At 39.8% G+C, this 18,281-nt stretch overlaps 1 pseudogene; it reads right to left on the bottom strand.

Annotated features, from left to right (window-relative positions):
* Window positions 1-2,551: 2,551 nt before the first annotated feature.
* On the bottom strand, window positions 2,552-10,264 carry LOC131788593 (uncharacterized; annotated as a pseudogene).
* Window positions 10,265-18,281: the final 8,017 nt, after the last annotated feature.

Below are 18,281 nucleotides of genomic sequence, written 5' to 3'. Positions count from 1 at the left end.
AATGATCCAAAGTTTGAGAAAGGGAAATACTACTACTTTATAAGTAAGTGCTAATGTTTCATGATGGTTCCAATTACAATTTTTTCCCCCTAAATTCTGGTTAACTGCAATCCAATGACTTCATTCCATGCATAGTTTTATGTGCATTTACTTTTTAATGCTGCAGTTTTATGTATTTACGAATTCATTTGAAAATTTTTTTGTATGTGAAGAGGTCTTAAGAGAGAATTTTTCTGGAGACCGCGTGAAATCAAAAAAATGTGGCACATGCTAGAAAAAGCTCTACCTTCATACTTCGCTCAAAGATACCTTAGGGTAAGTCTATAAACGTGGTATAATTTTTTTGTTCAGAACTGTTTTTATTTTCTAGAAAATCACCAAACACTGTATCGAGCCCCAACCGCCATAACAGTGGCCGAAATGAAGCCGACGAGTAGGGCAACAAAAACGTAATTCTTCAAAAGCGCAAAAGAAAGCAAGTCTTTCCGAATATTATCTATTTGTATACGAGGTATTAACAAATGATTTGAATCTAATAACGGGATTATTGACATAACAATGAATTATTGGCGAATATTTGAAAATCGCCAAAATTTGATTGATTAAAAATTTCATTTTGGAGCAGTTTTTCAATAAAAATTTTTCCTACTCGGTATAACTCGGAATCACTTGAGATGAGCATTTCTTAAAATTGGAAACAATGTTCTTTTCAAGGATATAAAAATTAATTTGGGGCTCTTAATTACTGCGAAGAAATAGCCCGATCTATTTCGTGCAAATCGCAACGCCGCCGTGTAAACAACCGCAGATAATCCAATTATTCTTTTATTATCGAAGCCATAATTTCTGCAAAATCTTACCGCTTTGAGCTGTGCTTTATCAGAAACTCAATATGTTACCCTTACCTTCTGAAACCAGTGATTAAGGAGTGATGTTTCCATTATTTTTGTTTCAAATCGCCATGCTCACTTGAAAAGTGTTTACAACGTTCGGCTTGACCATTTACAATACTCGAAGCTGTTCATAAATCATCGCAGACCATCGCAACTCTTGACTTATTTCTGCTTCCATACAACTCCAGTATATACAAAAGTCTTTTTTGCACGATAAACCAAGATGCTTTGATTGCTTACAGTTTCAGTTAAGAAACGTTTGGCTCCCCAAATGGCACAACGATGTTCACCAACGAAGTCGTGTGTCATCACTCATGTTTGTCACGCAATCACGCTAAACGTGCAAAGGACACCCAGACAGGCATTCGTCTGCAGACATCGCTGTACCGAGTGCAGGGCCAACTAATATTTATTTCTTAGTCAGTGTTATGTTTTAAACAAAAACCTGCGCGAATTCACTTAAAAAACGCTGTAGATCTCTTTTGAGTGTTTTGAATCAGTGCCATTCTGAAAAACTACTTTTTGACGTTTTCGTAAATTTAGTCACCCCCTGGTACTGACTATACATGCGTTGTTATCGACTCTATTTCCACGACTTCGCGCTTGCAAAGATTATATTTATCAATAGGCACTTTAAGCATGACGTTTAACGGCAAACGGCAAACGGCAAACGGCAAACGCAATCTTGCCTTTCATTTTGTTACCTATTTATGGAATTCTTAAAAAAATCCTGCACAAAAATAAAATAAAATAAAATAACACATTCACGACAAACACAAACCTACTTAATTCCGTGCACACACGCCTAAAGACAAACGACAGAAATTGAAGTTTTGACGTTCGCGGGAAAAACAAACGTCATGGGTAACCTCTCAAATGACGAACTTCCCAGTTAACTAAAACAACTGGAAGTTAATTGTCTAGTGCTCCGTGATTATATACATCACCTACGTGTCCCTAGTGGATCGATAAGGTCTACCATGACCTTCAGTGGCAGGCAGACAGGTTCCACGGTGAGGCGTTCTTTTCTAATGACACTATAAAAATTCTACCGACTATGTAAACAGAACAACAGACTAACAATTTCGTGCTTTATCTAAGCACTTTGAACGTTAAACTTCACTAAAAACGTAAATCTTCGAGTCACAAAGTCGGCCGCTTGTATCAGGCCGCGAGACATTACGTGTTATTTGATATCGCCTGACTGTAGGTCATTACAATTACATTTTTTAAAGCTTTGGACTTACACAATCTCTGTTTTTTGTTTTTGTTGTTGTTGTTTTTTTAAATTTTCCTTACGATAGCGTGCTCATCAATTTAAACCTTTCGATTTTGTACCTTGATTGCTACGATGATAATGGCCATCGCTAGAAACTTGACAGTTTTCTCAACTCGAACTCGGAAAAAGTTGTTTCCCGTCCCTTAATCAAACAATTAATCGGCCATTCTTTGAGATCCCGAATTCTCGACAAGACAGAGGCGGCGTACCCTCGGAGATTCAAGAAATCAGGAAGTTCCTCCATACCATCTAACTGAATGGGTTTTATAAAGCAAAAAAGAAAGAAAGAAAGAAAGAAAGAAAGGAAAAGAGTACAGTGTCATATACTTTAGGTGTTTTCCTGGTCAATGAAACCAATATTCAAGCTACATGTAGTTCGTCACTGCTGACAGGTACAGCTAAAACAAAGGGCTTCGATCTTGCTCACGTAAGGCTGCTTACGATGAACGGAGATATCGCTGGTATCAATGCTAAAAAATAAGCAAATATCCTTCAGCACTGAAATGGAAAAGCTCTTTAACTTGGACTTTGCTGCCATTTCACAAAGATTGTACGCATCATATGTGATAGGGTGTCTAAGCGTCAGTTCGTTTAAAGCCGCATTCGACAGCTCTTGGATACTTGCTTCACTTGCAGCGGCCTCCAAGTCGTCATCAGACAGTTCCTCGTCATCCTGGAGGGTCTTTTTCGCAGCCAGTCGGGAAAAGAAGGCAGCTATTTGATTTGCTGTAAGGAAATCGTCGCTTGTAAACAGGCGGTTACCACTCGCATCTTTGGCGCCTACCACTTACCATCGCACGTGCAACTGATGCAGGGTCTGTTTTCTGTCCTGATTGTTCCCCCAGTTTAAATTTGGCAGTAAGATAGGCCTTCTGGCTGGAAGTAAATCTCTTTCGTGGGGCACCAGCCCTTAGTGCCCAGCCCATTGGTACTTTTCTGCACGAATCTGGTATGATGTCAGGTCTACTGTTTGCAATAACCTCTGGTATTGAAGGGGTCTGTCCCTCCAGTTTCTCTCCATACACCTTAACAGCTCTGTCTGTTAAGGTCTCGCGCTCTAGAGCTCGTTCGTGTTCACCAAAATCTAAGTGTTGCTGCATTGAAGAATACCTTAGGAATGTCCATATGCAGCTCTCCTCAGGACAAACAAAAAGTCCTTCTTCTACACCTGTCAGATTTTCTACGAATTCAGCGTTAGCCTCTTGGTCTACTTGATCCTCATGAACTTGAGGATGTACGTTTTGTCTTCTTGCCTTGACTGAAGTGAAAGTACTGGAATGTGTTTGAGTACTTGTGAGTGATGGAAGCTCCGACAACGGTGGATTCTCCAACTTTAAAAGTTTCCCAGGGCCAACACCGTACGCCTTCCACACGCGAATTCCGTCACCGTTATACTCAACATTGTTAATCAAACTCACACCTTCGACCTTCAAAGATTGTTCAAGAGGTGTGGCTGATTCACACAGAGTAACGTTAACCGCGGACACTCCCCCGGAGGAAAGAATTGCATCAGACATCTGAGCGGGAGTCTCAATATCGCTGCCAGAATTTAGGTGAACTCTCATATGTGATTTGATCGTAGCAGCCTTTCTATCGCAAGGCCCTTTTCCCCTTGGGGATCCGAGAAATCAAGGCGATTTATGGATACGCCAAACTTCTCGCCGAGGACTCTTGCGCACACAATGGTTGCTCCACAGTGATAACATTCGGCATTGTCCTGCCGATAATACACGGACGCTAAATTGGGTACTGTGATCTTGAGCTGCCGTATAACATCTGCCATCACTGCGAGTACAGCACAGTTGTCTTGATTGCACGGTTTAAAAATGTGTACAAATGTAAGCATTTGCATCTCATCCCTTCGCGCTTTGTCGCTACTGTCACATGCCAGGGGATACCACGTTTCCCAAACCAGTCGGTCTGGCTCTCTCTGTACTTTCTGGGCAAATATTTCATGGCCCAATCTTGCACCAGCAGCACTGAAGTTTCATCTTGTTGCTCCAAAAGCTCCACTCGAGCAGAATCTTAGTTGACAGAGCGAAGAAGGTGTGACTTCCAAGCCCAGATGGCTTTCTTGGCTTGCTTCACCCTGAAGTGAAGATCTTCCTTTTCCACAGATGACAGATTTTCAGTCTGCGCCGCCAGGCCTGCCTCAATTTGAAGTAAGGTCTCAGATAGGAGGTCGCAGCGGTCACATGCGTCATTGTGGTCATGCTCTCAGACAGACTGATATGCAGGATCCTTGGGATCGCTTAAGGCAAACGGTCTGCAATGATCGGGCACTGACGAGCTTTTAGACACATGCACCTGTGAATTTAAGCCACAGAATATTCGGATTTTTAGTGCAGGAGGTATTTCGATCAGTACAATTACTTTCAGTACAGCAATCAGGGGAGTTATTTGACAAATATCAAACTTCTGAAAAATTGAATCAGTGGCAAACAACAGTTCTCTTTGTATTAATTTATTCCATTGTGTAAAAGCTAGCGTGCCGCAAAGTCATCCATCAATTCGCAATAAAGTGCGTGAAATACGTTGTTTAAGATTTTTTTTATGAGGCCATCTTTTTTTCTATCTTCAGAGCAGCCCGACGGACTCGGCTAATTTTCGGTTGGTGTAGCCGACATACCCTGCATCACACAAATCATATTTACAATTGTACACAACGCATTGTTGGCTAATTATAGGTGGTTTGGGCTCGCAGATCTCGAGGCCTTCACACATTGCGACTCTTGAACACAGGTTGAAGAGTGTGATCTATTTTTTTTGCTTGGATCTGATAATTGCCTTTTCACTGCCTCAGCTGACTTTTGATCTTTAAAAGGCAAAACTACTCGATGAACAGCATTTTCGTTGGTGGATAATTGAGCTTGCACTCCGGTGTTTAGTAAAGTAATAAATAAGAAATTTTACCTTAAATCTAAGAAAAACACTATTTCTGCAAAAAAAAAAAAAAGGATTAAGATACGGAATTTCTCAACGCTGCATAGAATTCGCAGTCTTGGTGGTTTTTCCTTTTCCGCATGTTTCGTATCATTTGTGACCATCGCCTTCTATTTCCAGGCTCTATGACAGTGGCGCTTGGGTACCGGGCCTCCCAGCTCAGACTTTTTTCTGGATTTTTAACTGCTAGCAGTCTATTTCGTTTCCTAGCCTGCGACGTGATAACATAAATACGAATTGAGAAACAGCCAGCAAGCGGCGGCGAGGGGTGAAGCTGCCCTATTCCCTCCTAGTTTCCTCCCCTTATTTTCGTAATTTTAACATTCTTCACCCTATTCAGACCGGGGGTGCGGATTCGCCCCTCCCTCCCCCCCTCCGTAACTTCTAGAATATTTGAGCAATGACAATGAAACTTAGAGGGTATATAGTATGTCTGAACATCTATCTTTTGGTATACGTCACGTGGTATGATGACGTCATGTCTTGTGACAATTATGACATAATGTCCAAACATCCGCCATCCGCCATCCTGGATTTCAAACTTTTTCAAAAACCTCAGAAAACCGCCACAAATTACTGAAAGTCCTTAAAAAATTTAAACAAGAGAGGATAAAATTATCCTCTCTTGCTTTAAAAGGTTGCCAAAAAGGCCTAAAAAGGTGAAAATAACTACATTAAACCTAATTTCCATTACTAAAAACACAAAAATTACAAATTTAGAAAAGATGTCTGTCAAAATGACATTACCATGGCAACGTTAAGTTCCCGAAACGACAACCTGTCATACCAAATTATTTCCAGATAAATTTTAGATAAAGCTGCCAAGTTTGGCAGCGTTTGGTTGATTATTGAAAAAGTTATAGACGCTCAAAGTCAGCGCGGGCACCTCCCCCCTGGTCTGGACAGGGTTCAAAGACCATAAACCGACTCTCGCCGTCTATTCTTTTTCTCAGAACGACCAATCCAAAATCAGCAAACTCGTTCGACTCTGAACGAATAGAAGCGTCCACCCATTGAACATAGGGGGAAGTAAAAAATATCGGCTACCTTCATCGAATAATCAAACGACGACATAATAAATTTATACTGAACAAACGCGCTTTGAACAGCTTATTAACTTGCAAGCTTGATCGCAGTAGAAAAGTTTGATTGCAATTAAACAAACAAATTAATAAAACGTACCTTGTAGTCGCTCTTTAGATAGCGCTTGCTTTCCCTTAGGTTGGTTTCTTGCTGTTTTGCCCACCCCATCCCTTGCCCAGCGTCCCCAAGCATCTCGGCCACTTTTGTCAAATGCCTCTGCCCCTGAAGAACTAATGTAATCGAGTCCTTGCAAGGACTTCCTCACAGACGCGGCGCAGACACTTAAGATACACAATAGGGTGCTGCGACTGAGGGCTTTAAATCCTGTCTCCTCACAATACGCGAGGTACTGCTTTACTAATCGTTCTGGAACCATGGTTCGTATAACGTTGGGAACTTTGATTGTCTCTTTTGATGACAACGTTATAGTCCTTTCCCCGAAGGGCAAGTCCTGGATAACATGTGCACTTGTAATAAATGTGATAAAGGGATCTATTTGTGCAGTGGAAACACGCATCACAGGCGCTTGCGCTGACGATACAGGTGCTCCTCTCCCGTGTGTCAGACAATGGCGTTTGGCCTCGGTAAAACGATAACTTGACAGGTCTGGTATCCAAAGTCGCAACTTCTTAAACGACACTTTATCGGCCATGATAGACAGAATTTGCCGACGCGTCTCCCAACATCCAGCAGCGTGGTAGCAATCAGCAAGCGCTCCTAGTAGGGTTTCATCGATAGTTGTCTCAGTTTCCTCGTCACTTGACAAAGTTCTTTGGATGGCTTGCGAGGAACACATTGCCTGGAACAACTCAGCAGGACTTTTGGGCGCGATATCTTCCATTATGGCGGTCACACCTTGTCCAGCTTTTCTTATGTAGTAACGCTTTGTTCTCTCACTTGCGATCTCCCACGAAGTGTTAAGCCTAGAACGGACTGGACTGGTATCTCGGGATTGCAAATACTCGTTAAGGGCGTCAGCAGGTTTGCGTTCTGCCTGTGCACCGCGAAGATCATCGAACGTTACTTCAAAAGAAGTGCATGTGTCGTCACTTTCAGGAATGTAGAAACTTCCTCCTGGTGTTATGGGAGTACTGTGAGGAACACCAGCGTAATCCTCCCCCTCGTCCTACAAATGTAACCACGCGTGTACAGTAAACACCTGAATATAAGAACATTGATTTCGGGCTTCTGGCTGATCGTGTTTTTGTTTAATGGGTGTTTAGTGGAAATCAGCCTGAAAGCGTTGTTAAATTGTTCTTAACATTTTTTCAGAAATAGTATACATTATACATCACTAGAGGTGTAATTAGCATACAATGTTTCATTACTTGCACTAAAAAAAAATTCAAATTAAAAATAAATAAATACTATCAATGATATAAGTAAACACGAATTTTCTTAGTTTTTCTAGACCAGCTTTCTTTTTCTGGTATCCTTTTTCTTTTAAACATAAAGAACATGTTTATTTTTCAGGCTGAATTTGTTCTTCAGTATATAAATTGTGTTTAATTGCCCAATTTTTAGCCTGATGTTCTTAATCCACGTGTTCTTGTATGCGGGTGTTTACTGTTAGTATTACTTTGCGTTTCTGTTTTTCTCAGAGAAATAAGAAAACATAAGTATGTAACTTGGTAGAAAGTCATAACGTGTTTAATTCCAAATGCTTTATTTGACTGGGCTACACTGGCGCTCAAATTCTGAAACATCAGGCACGGTGAGAAGTAATAGAAAAAACGAGATGGAGGCCAGCACAAGTAGGAAGTCTGAACTTACATGAATTGACTTCCAATGTCGTGCATCGGCTTGAATATAATTATTTAATATTGATAGCGCTATTCATAAATGATGGAGATTGTTTTGCCAAACAAACGAAACTGCTGGATAACTCCTTGCGTTGAAATCTCAACGTGATCAAATAAGATACAACCCATAGTAAGTTTATGCAAGTCTACACAAGTGGGTGTCTATCAGAAAACAGGTCATGTTTAATCACATATTTTCTTAAAATCGCAATTGATAATGCCCTTTCACCGCGAAAATACATGTGAAAACTACTGAAACTACTACGTACTGTCACTAAAGTGGCTCACCAAAGAAACATTTTCAATTCCTTATGCAATGCCAGCTATGCTTGAGCTACAGGCTTCTGTAACCGTTATCTTGGTATCCGGAAGAATGGCCGTCCTGCAGTCACGACAAATTCCTACACACACAAAAAAATGATAAATTATAATCGAACTGTTCGTAAAGTAAAACTAATTTATCAATACCAATGGCTCAGTCAATTCCAAGCCCGCTCACCCCCCGGGGCATTTGTCTTTTGATTTTGAAAATGTGGAAAATGCCCCACGGTGAGGCAAGCTCACGCATGCAAGTAATCATTCCCAAATAAATGTAACTTCATTAGAACGACTGGAGCCTGCAACAACTTCAATCGCTATTTAACATCTAAAACTGCAACTCTTTTGCTTCCCGGCGTTCTTCTTTGCTCCACCTCTCGTTTGCACACGGAAACAACAGTGCAAATATTTGTACAGTGTTGGGGCAGAACCATTTACAGTAAACTCTCGCTTTGCGGACACCTCGCTATTACGGACATTCGCTATTACGGACAAAATTCAGATCCCCGACAAAAGAGGTTTGTCTGGAAATGACTCCAAGCATTACGGACTCTCACTACAGTGAAAACCCGATATAACGATAATGCTGAAAAATAACCAAACATATCGTTATATCGGGGTAAAAGGAGTCAAAGAGAAGCTGTCGACGGAAACTTTACAGATGCTCGGTTACTGTATTAAATTCAATGTTTTGCTTAAATTGTGACTGTGTACTGTGTACTCATTCTCATCGTTATATCGGGAATATCGTTATATCGAAGATCGTTATATCGGGGTTCTGTCCCATACAGTTTACTGTAACATTTACAGGGACATAGAATATTCATCGTTATACCGGGAATATCGTTATATCGAGGATCGTTATATCGGGGTTCCACTGTATTACCGGGACATTAAACGACGTCCCGAGGGTGTTCGTTGTTACGAGAGTTGACTGAAAAGATCACGTTGTTTTTGACAATGCTTCACTAACCGGGCTGATCGTCTTTGGAAAAGGCCCCACACTGGGGTAGGGGAATGAGAATGAATAAACAACGAACGAACGAACGAACGAAAATGAATAAGAATGAGAATGCCTGGGGGAATTTTCGGGCTTGGATAGGCCCTTTTACAGTTGCGTGCTTAGATACCAAGCCTTTGAGTGGAAGCGAGGCTCAAGTTGACCTTGTTTTGATACAAACCCTGTTACTTTTGATATGCAAAACCTTTAATTGTTATGCTAACCAGTTTTTTATCTCTATCGTGTCAAGGTCAACAGAAACCTCGCTTTCATACAGAGGCCTAGTTAAATATCACAGAACTGTAAAATAGTCTATTGACCGAGACAAAAACAGTTTTTTAATCCTACCCTCCCTTTCGCTTTCAAATCACCTGCCCGTCCCCTCGCACCAACAACGCAACAACGCATCAACGTCCCCTAAATCTATCCATCACTCTTCCCTAAGAGCGGTTTTGCGGTGTAGTGAGTGGCCCTGAGCCCCTGACCAAAATAAATATCTCGGCCCAAGCCGCATGGTGAGATAAGGAAAGAGGTGTATTAGTTTTTGGCGACAAGAAGTTAACAAACAAAAAAAACACACATTGTTAAAATAATTTGATTAAACTAGCTCACGCTACAAAATTAAATGGCTGGTTAAATGTGTGCTTCAGTGGTAATACTAATTTAAATGTGCCAATTTTGTTTTTACTAGTAACTTCTTGTCCTGTTTGTCATAGCGTCCTATTGTAAGTTAACAACATTACAAAGACTTACCAGACCCAACAGTGAGGAATATTCCCGTGAGTCGAAGGATTGCCTTCGAAAGCGCTTTGTTTATACCACGGTCACCCTTTCGTGACTTCCCTTCCTTGGCATGCCTCGATAATTCGGATGGAACATGGCACCGTTGCGAGCCTCTTCGCCATCCAATGCCCAAAGAGGAGCGATGGGCTGGGCAGATAGTCATGTCCGAAATATTGGAAGGCAACGTGAATATCGATGCCCGTGCTAAAATGAGATCGACTTCCGATTCAACATCATTCACGCCCACAGCCTGTTTGTGTGCTGAGATGTCTTTCTCACATAAGCGCAGAGGGACTATAAGAGAAGCTTTTTCTGCAACTCGACTTCACTTATCTTGGGAGCAGCATTCCCCAACTAATCTTTGAAAGGAGCAATTGATTTCCATTTGGTACGCTCACCTCTTAAAAAATCGGCGGCCAAACGAAAACACCATTTTAGTTTGCTTTGGAAAATTTATGGCGCGACGCTCATTATATGGTTAGAAACTGTGCCTAATCTAATTTATTTTTTAGCGCTGAGTATTTTAGAAAGCTACTCCCAATTTAATTTTTCCACTCCCGCACCTGTCTAACCTGCAAGCTGTCACAATTTACAAAATAGGATAACACATTTTTTTTACGTCGTTAAAAATTAATGCAGTGAAATTTCCTCTATGCTGTAGTAACATATACCTAATTCATTTAGCAGTCTAGGGTGACGCATGAGTGGTATCGCGCTTAAAAAATGCAAACAACGGTAATTTTAAATTCTGGATTTAAAACTTTTTCCCGGAAATAAAAAATAGGGGATAAGAAGGAAAGAAAATAAGAGCGTATTGGTAACCGAGCCTCCTTTCGAGTGACATGTTATTGCGTGACACCATCGCAAAAAACGAACGTCAATGATTCATTTCATCTGTCAGGATGCTCTGGATCGTTCTATAAAAAACAAACTTCCATTCTTATTGTGAAAGGAAGACTTGTAAATTGTGAGTGTTCCAAGCTGAAATATGGTTATAACTGTCCAGCAATGCGACGTTTCAGGCAGGAACCTTCATGAGATGTTTTCACTGTGATTTGGTATACACCGCCTGTAGTGCTGTACTATCGAAGCTGTTGTCAAGTCTCTTTATAACAAGATTGAGGCAAGGAACCAATCTTAGAAAGGTGTTTTTCGCCAGGTGAGCTTAAGAAATCCAGTTTACAATCTAGTATAGGTCAAAGCGATAAGATTTTTTTGGAATTATGGCTTCGATAATAAAAAGCCTAATTGGATTATCTGCGGTTGTTTACATGGCGGCATTGCGATTTGCACAAAATAGACCGGGCTACTTCTTCGCAGTAATTAAGAGCCCCAAATTAATTTTTATATCCATGGAAAGAACAAAATGCTCATCTCAAGTGATTCCGAGTTATACCAGGTAGGAAACATTTTTATTGAAAAACTGCTCCAAAATGTAATTTTTAATCAATCAAATTTTGGCTATTTTCAAATATTCGCTAATAATTCATAGTTATGTCAAAAAGCCCGTTATTAGATTCAAATCATTTTTTAATACCTCGTATACAAATAGGTAAAATTCAGAAAGACTTGCTTTCTTTTGCGCTTTTGAGGAATAAAGGTTTTGTTGCCCTACTCGTCGACTTCATTTCGGCCATTTTATGGCGGTTGGGGCTCGATACAGTGTTTGGTGATTTTCTAGAAAATAAAAACAGCTCTGAACAAAAAAATTATACCACGTTTATAGACTTACCCTAAGGTATCTCTGAGCGAAATATGAGGATAGAGATTTTTCCGATCATGTGCCACCTCCCACGCGGTGATAAAAAAAATTCGCTCTTAAATGACAAAAAATATCTCAGAGTGACTGCTCCTCCAAGCAGATAAAGGATGGTAAATCTTCCTTTTATCGATGAATTAAACATTAGCAGAAGTGTTTAGATAAAAATAAAAAAAACCAGCAGAAAGAAGACTCGGGGGAAAGATGTACGTCAAGTGACTGAGGAATTCAACGTTGAAGCTTCAAATAACAAGACTCCACCATAAGCTTTGAAATCCCCAGAACTAGAGGAAATGACCAATTCTTCGTCATCCACGGTATACCGCGGGCCTCTTCAACTAGGGATTTTAACACGGACCTCTCAAGGACTTTTATGATTATCGATTACTAGAAATGCACGCAAAATAATTTTCCTGCCAAGTGATTTAAAAGTGCCAGTTAAACCTGTTGGAGAGGAAAAGCCACTCATGCTTTGTTTACATTCTGTCATTCGGTACACACCTAATTGATTGACCTACAGGGCGGGAATGTAGTGTCTAACTACGCCATAGTCGCGCGATCTCTTTTTCTAGATTAGTAACACAGTCGAGCAAGTAACAGTCGCGATTTTGATGAGCTAATATGAATAAATAAAGAGCTGAAAATGATTACGGGTCTCACACGGCCCTCGCTCCCTCTAAAGAGAATTATTACTCGACAATCAGACAAGGGAAAGATTTTCTGAATATTACAGCCCTGTCGATGAGTAGCAGCAGTCGTTATGACACTGGCGACAAGAGTTGGTCCAGGTACATCGATGTGCTTGAGAGATCAACAACAACGCTAGGTACAAACTGGTAAAATGACCATAGCATAGCATAGCATAGCATAACCAAAACAATTCGTCTGCTGCTATTAATCAGGAATTGTACCCCCGTCGTCAACGTTCCTAATCGATACCTCAACTTACTCCTACTAATTATAATTTTGGAAACAATGAATAAGACCAGCATTTTCGTGATGTACAGTTTAATGAATACATTACAGATATCTAAACAATGTGATGACTATAGAAATATATTGAAAACTAAAAGAATACAAACTGAGATATTTTTTACCTCTGATTGACATGAATGGATAACAATGCGAGCAGCTATTGTCTACTCAAACCAGTTTTCATCCTTTTCTCTGATATGATGAATTTTAAAAAAGCAACGGATACATGATGTAAAATAGTCAGCTCTGAAAAATACCTGTTGGGATGAAAATGTGCAATTAAAATGATTGCATAATCTCTCCCTTTTTTTCTTCTTCTTATTTTTTTATTTCTGCTTGCTCTGGAGAGCGTATATTCACAGCAGTGACTGGAAATGAAAATATCTTATCAAGCGATAAAATATGTCATTTTCAACATCTAAAAAACTGGCCATAGGAGTAGCTTGACAAAGCAGCGCAGGAAATTGGAAAAAGGAGTGTAAAACTAATTGATTAATTTCTCTTACCTTTTTTGAAATGAGTTATTCATCGTTTTCTCGGGGAAGTGGGCGATTTGCCATTCTTTGATGGGAAAATGTACTTGGCTCCATAGCCATACGCTGTATACCGATCGCTGTCCCGATGTAGTAATCTCCTCCTGACTCCAGAACACCTCTCTGATGCGGTATAACATGCATCCCTATGAGGGCCATCTCACTTACTCTAGGCTGTAGACGCGTATTAGCTGTCGGGCTCGCTCTGTCTTGTACATCCATCATGGCACCGTCCTTTTCCGCTCGTTGCTGCCCCAACTGCATCAAGACAAAGTGGTTCTTGACGACGAAAAACATTGTTAGGAACAAAATAAAAAGACAGGCGAGGCTCACGATCTCAATTACTGACATAGTACTAAACTGTAAATCTCTGATTGAAGTCGTCTATCCAAAGCAGTAGATGGAGCTTCTGCCCGTGAAAGGACCCAAGTAGAAGTGATCTACTCAGTGAACCTTGGATGCATTTATTTTAGCTGTATATGGCATACGTCATGACAATTAAAGCATTCGCGTGATCATTGTCTAAAAAAAGCAAGTCAATCATGACAACAGTCGCCCCCGAACTGATTAGAAAATAGAAAGAGGTCAGATGGAAAGAAAACTATTATACATCAGTTTCACTGCGATCACTGAGGTCACATCGTGAGAAAACCGATATATATTGCACTGCACCGGTAAACTCAAAGACAATAAATGGACCAAACTATATATACGCGTAGAAGATTGTAAATCACGAGCCGGAAGCGAGTGATTTTTAACTGAATTTTTTCTTTTTCCCTTTTTCTCCAAGTGGTAATATAAACCGATAGAATATGCTTTCTTTGTCACTAGGAACTGGTTCATTTGATATTTATATTTTGACAGTGTCGTTTCGTGTACGCTCTGATGCGTAGAACGTGAAACTGAGATTAGCCTTTACATGGATCGATCTTTGCTGGGCGCGAAAAAACTACTACGTAGTTATCAACGTGAGGGAGCTCAGAGGGAAAATGTCTTTTAACAGATAATAGGACTATAATCGGGTGTATAGCTTGTGTTATTATGTAATGAATTATTATGTATGTGAATTTAATTCAAATTAAAACCATATCCGTTTGTACAGATATTCCATTGATGTTTTTCGCCCTGTAAGAGATCCTCAGACAAATCAAATGAGTAATCAGTCAAATGAGTAATCCGTTTGTACAGATATTCCACTGATGTTTTTCGCCCTGTAAGAGATCCTCAGACAAATCAAATGAGTAATCAGTCAAATGAGTAATCCGTTTGTACAGATATTCCACTGATGTTTTTCGCCCTGTAAGAGATCCTCAGACAAATCAAATGAGTAATCAGTCAAATGAGTAATCCGTTTGTACAGATATTCCACTGATGTTTTTCGCCCTGTAAGAGATCCTCAGACAAATCAAATGAGTAATCAGTCAAATGAGTAATCCGTTTGTACAGATATTCCACTGATGTTTTTCGCCCTGTAAGAGATCCTCAGACAAATCAAATGAGTAATCAGTCAACAGTGACAAGGAAATGGACTTTTGATTACCGGATGCGGACACTTTCGTGGAATAACAAATAACAAGACTCCACCATAAGCTTTGAAATCCCCAGAACTAGAGGAAATGACCAATTCTTCGTCATCCACGGTATACCGCAGGCCCCTTCAACTAGGGATTTTAACACGGACCTCTCAAGGACTTTTATGATTATTGATAACTAGAAATGCACGCAAAATAATTTTCCTGCCAAGTGATTTAAAAGTGCCAGTTAAACCTGTCGGAGAGGAAAAGCCACCCATGCTTTGTTTACATTCTGTCATTCGGCACACACCTAATTGGTTGACCTACAGGGCGAGAATGTAGTGTCTAACTACGCCATAGTCGCGCGATCTCTTTTTCCAGATTAGTAACACAGTCGAGCAAGTAACAGTCGCGATTTTGATGAGCTAATATGAATAAAGAAAGAGCTGAAAATGATTACGGGTCTCACACGGCCCTCGCTCCCTCTAAAGAGAATTATTACTCGACAATCAGACAAGGGAAAGATTTTCTGAATATTACAGCCCTGTCGATGAGTAGCAACAGTCATTATGACACTGGCGACAAGAGTTGGTCCAGGCCGAAGGATTTCCACTTGGAACCGATGTACATCGATGTGCTTGAGAGATCCACTCCTAGCAAGTCTTCTCGCAAGATGAAATGTCTCGTGACGTGGATGATAATTCTAGCATTGATGTCACTAGCCTCTTTTAAGACTATTAAGCAACTTCCGCTTGTCCACTTTTCAACAAAACGTACTTCGTTTTCATTAGTATTGCAATATCATTTACTACAGCTTATTCCTTTATTTCTTACGTTTAATTTTTTAACTAGCTTTAGGGGGCCGGCTTTGAAACAGCAATATTTAGAAAAACGAGATGGAAATGTAAATCCAGTTTTTCTGGATCAAGATTAAGCTGGTAAGTCCGGCACGTGATTAGTCACGCAGTAAAAAATTTGGCTACATGATTCGATCTCAAAGCGAAACATTTCCCGAACAATCTTTCTCTTCAAAAGGGAGACTGAAATCCAACAATTTTTATTGTCTTTTTACAGCAGTCTCTTTTTTTTTAAATCTTGCTAGCAGAAGAATGAAATCAAATTCAGAGGCTGTATTTGTTTTCCCAGGCTGTGACACGGATGCAGTTATTTTTGCTGTAGTATGTCTAATACAGCGGGAGATATCATGTTAAGAAAAAAAAACCAAAAGACTAAAAAACAAAACAAAAGAGCAAAATAAAACAAAACAAGACAAAACAAAGCGAAACAACAACATCAGTTTCGTACGGAGCATCGCCAAAATATCCTCACACTAAAAAGTATTAAACAAACTATCGACAAGAAAGATATTAAAAGGTACACGCACGTTCCCATCTGGAGAGAGTGCGACAAGCCAAGCGAACTCCGTCCTTATCTTCTTACATGGTTCTTTTATTAACACAGATTCATCTTTTCCTTTTACAGCCGTAACCTTAAAATACTGTTACCGACTGTCTAGGTTTTTTTTCACAGACGTTGTTTTATTTTACATTCATATCACATTCATGCGGCAAAAACAAAAGAAGCTTACAACTGAGAAGCACGAAGTCATGTGACAACGCTAGGTACAAACTGGTAATATGACCATCAAAAGCTCATAAGATAACACTAAAGATTACATGTATTAATAAAAGTCAAGTATACGATTGTTATTGAAAAGCAACAGATTGAATTTGGCCATTTCGTTCAGTTCGGCTTTGTATCTCCTTATTTACTCAAACCTGATGATTCCGGCTTTTCCCTTTGTCAGCATTTTTTTCGGATTCAAAAAATACAGTTGTTCTTTGTATTTTTCTTTTGTCTTTTTCGTGATCGGTTGTTTCTAATACAAGGTTATTGCATTCTTTTAACACACAGACGATAAGATCAGATACATTACAAACCCGAAATTTAGGACTAAGACCCTCACCTTTTGAGGGCAAAGGAAATCTTACGGTGAAAATCGATGATACCGGCTTCTCAGCAACATCATGAGCTTGGCTCCTTCAATCACTTTACTTTCAGATAGTTTTACGTTCCACCGATTTTTTAATGGTTTGAAATCGAAGGCTGTTTATTCTATCGATCTCTCACCTGAAGAAAACACAAAGAGCGTCAACGCATCTTTGTCGTATAGAAAATTTACTGGAAGATAGGATAATACTGGATTAAAATGATAAATCACGGATTTAGGTATCCGTTGGACCCACTACAGGTAATTTATCAGGTTGGCTATCTTGAACTAAAAATGGTCTACATAACGAGAAAAATGTGACAGAAATCCCAATCGTGCAATAGCTCAGTTTCAACCATGTGAACTAATGTGCTTTATTTTTTAGCTGTAAAATCAAAATATTTCAGACAAATGCAATTTGACGAAGGAGAAGGAAGTGCTTTGAGAATGCTCAGTGTTGCTTCAAGGCGAATCACTCAAACTAAGTCGTGGCTTTTGCGCCGAAAATTATCCAATTTTAAATATTTTTCTTCTCCCATTCAGCCAACGATCGAACAGTTTGAAAGGCTTAGGCTCATTATGGTCATTTTATCATTTAATTGCGAAGGGAGAAAAGGGAACGCGCAGGTGGGAAATGAAACGAATTATTTCTTGTTTAGCACGCTGTAGGCATGGTGATATCCACGCTGACGTCAAATTACCGACGCCAATGGTCTCCTAGAGTACTGGGCTAACCTTCTTCCATCAAATTTAATCATTAGCAAACAGAGGGTGCAACGGCCTGTACTCGGTACAACAATGTGTAGCAATATTTGATAATAAAGAATGACGTATAATTCATTTTAACCTCAACCTTTTCGGTACACATTACAGTTTTAGCTGCTTATATTTATTCGGCATTAATAAGTTTTTTTTTTGGTACAACTACTCAGCCGATACGCATTAATTCCGCAAATAGAAAAGTGAAGAAATGCATGGTAAATGTAAAACGATAGGAGTTTTCCGGCCCAAAATCATCCATTATTTCCAACCGGTAATAGGTCATAGTAATGTACTTGAAAAAGACTACAAATCGCATTCAAAGACTACAAATCGCACTTGCCCAACGGGCTCATGCAATTTTGTTATCACTGAAAAATTTACTCGTGCTTATTACCACCAAATTGCAAGAGAAATCATAAATATCCAGCATACCGAAAAATCAGTGCTTTTTTTTTTCAATAGGCCGGCCTATACTTTGGAAAAAAAAACTGAACCTTCATGGCGAAAACTCAGTCTTGTTGGGGTAAGTTCATTCCTAGTGAGCGATTTATTACCAATGCTGCAAAATATTAGACTCCCCCACACCCACCCTACTCCTTATTTTTTGCTGTCCCTCACCCCCTTGGTACAGATTTCTTTCTCATCCC

Source organism: Pocillopora verrucosa, chromosome 7, assembly GCF_036669915.1.
Source record: "Pocillopora verrucosa isolate sample1 chromosome 7, ASM3666991v2, whole genome shotgun sequence".
In the NCBI taxonomy this organism is placed as follows: Eukaryota; Metazoa; Cnidaria; class Anthozoa; order Scleractinia; family Pocilloporidae; genus Pocillopora; species Pocillopora verrucosa.
This window is presented reverse-complemented; position numbering and strand designations above follow the sequence as displayed.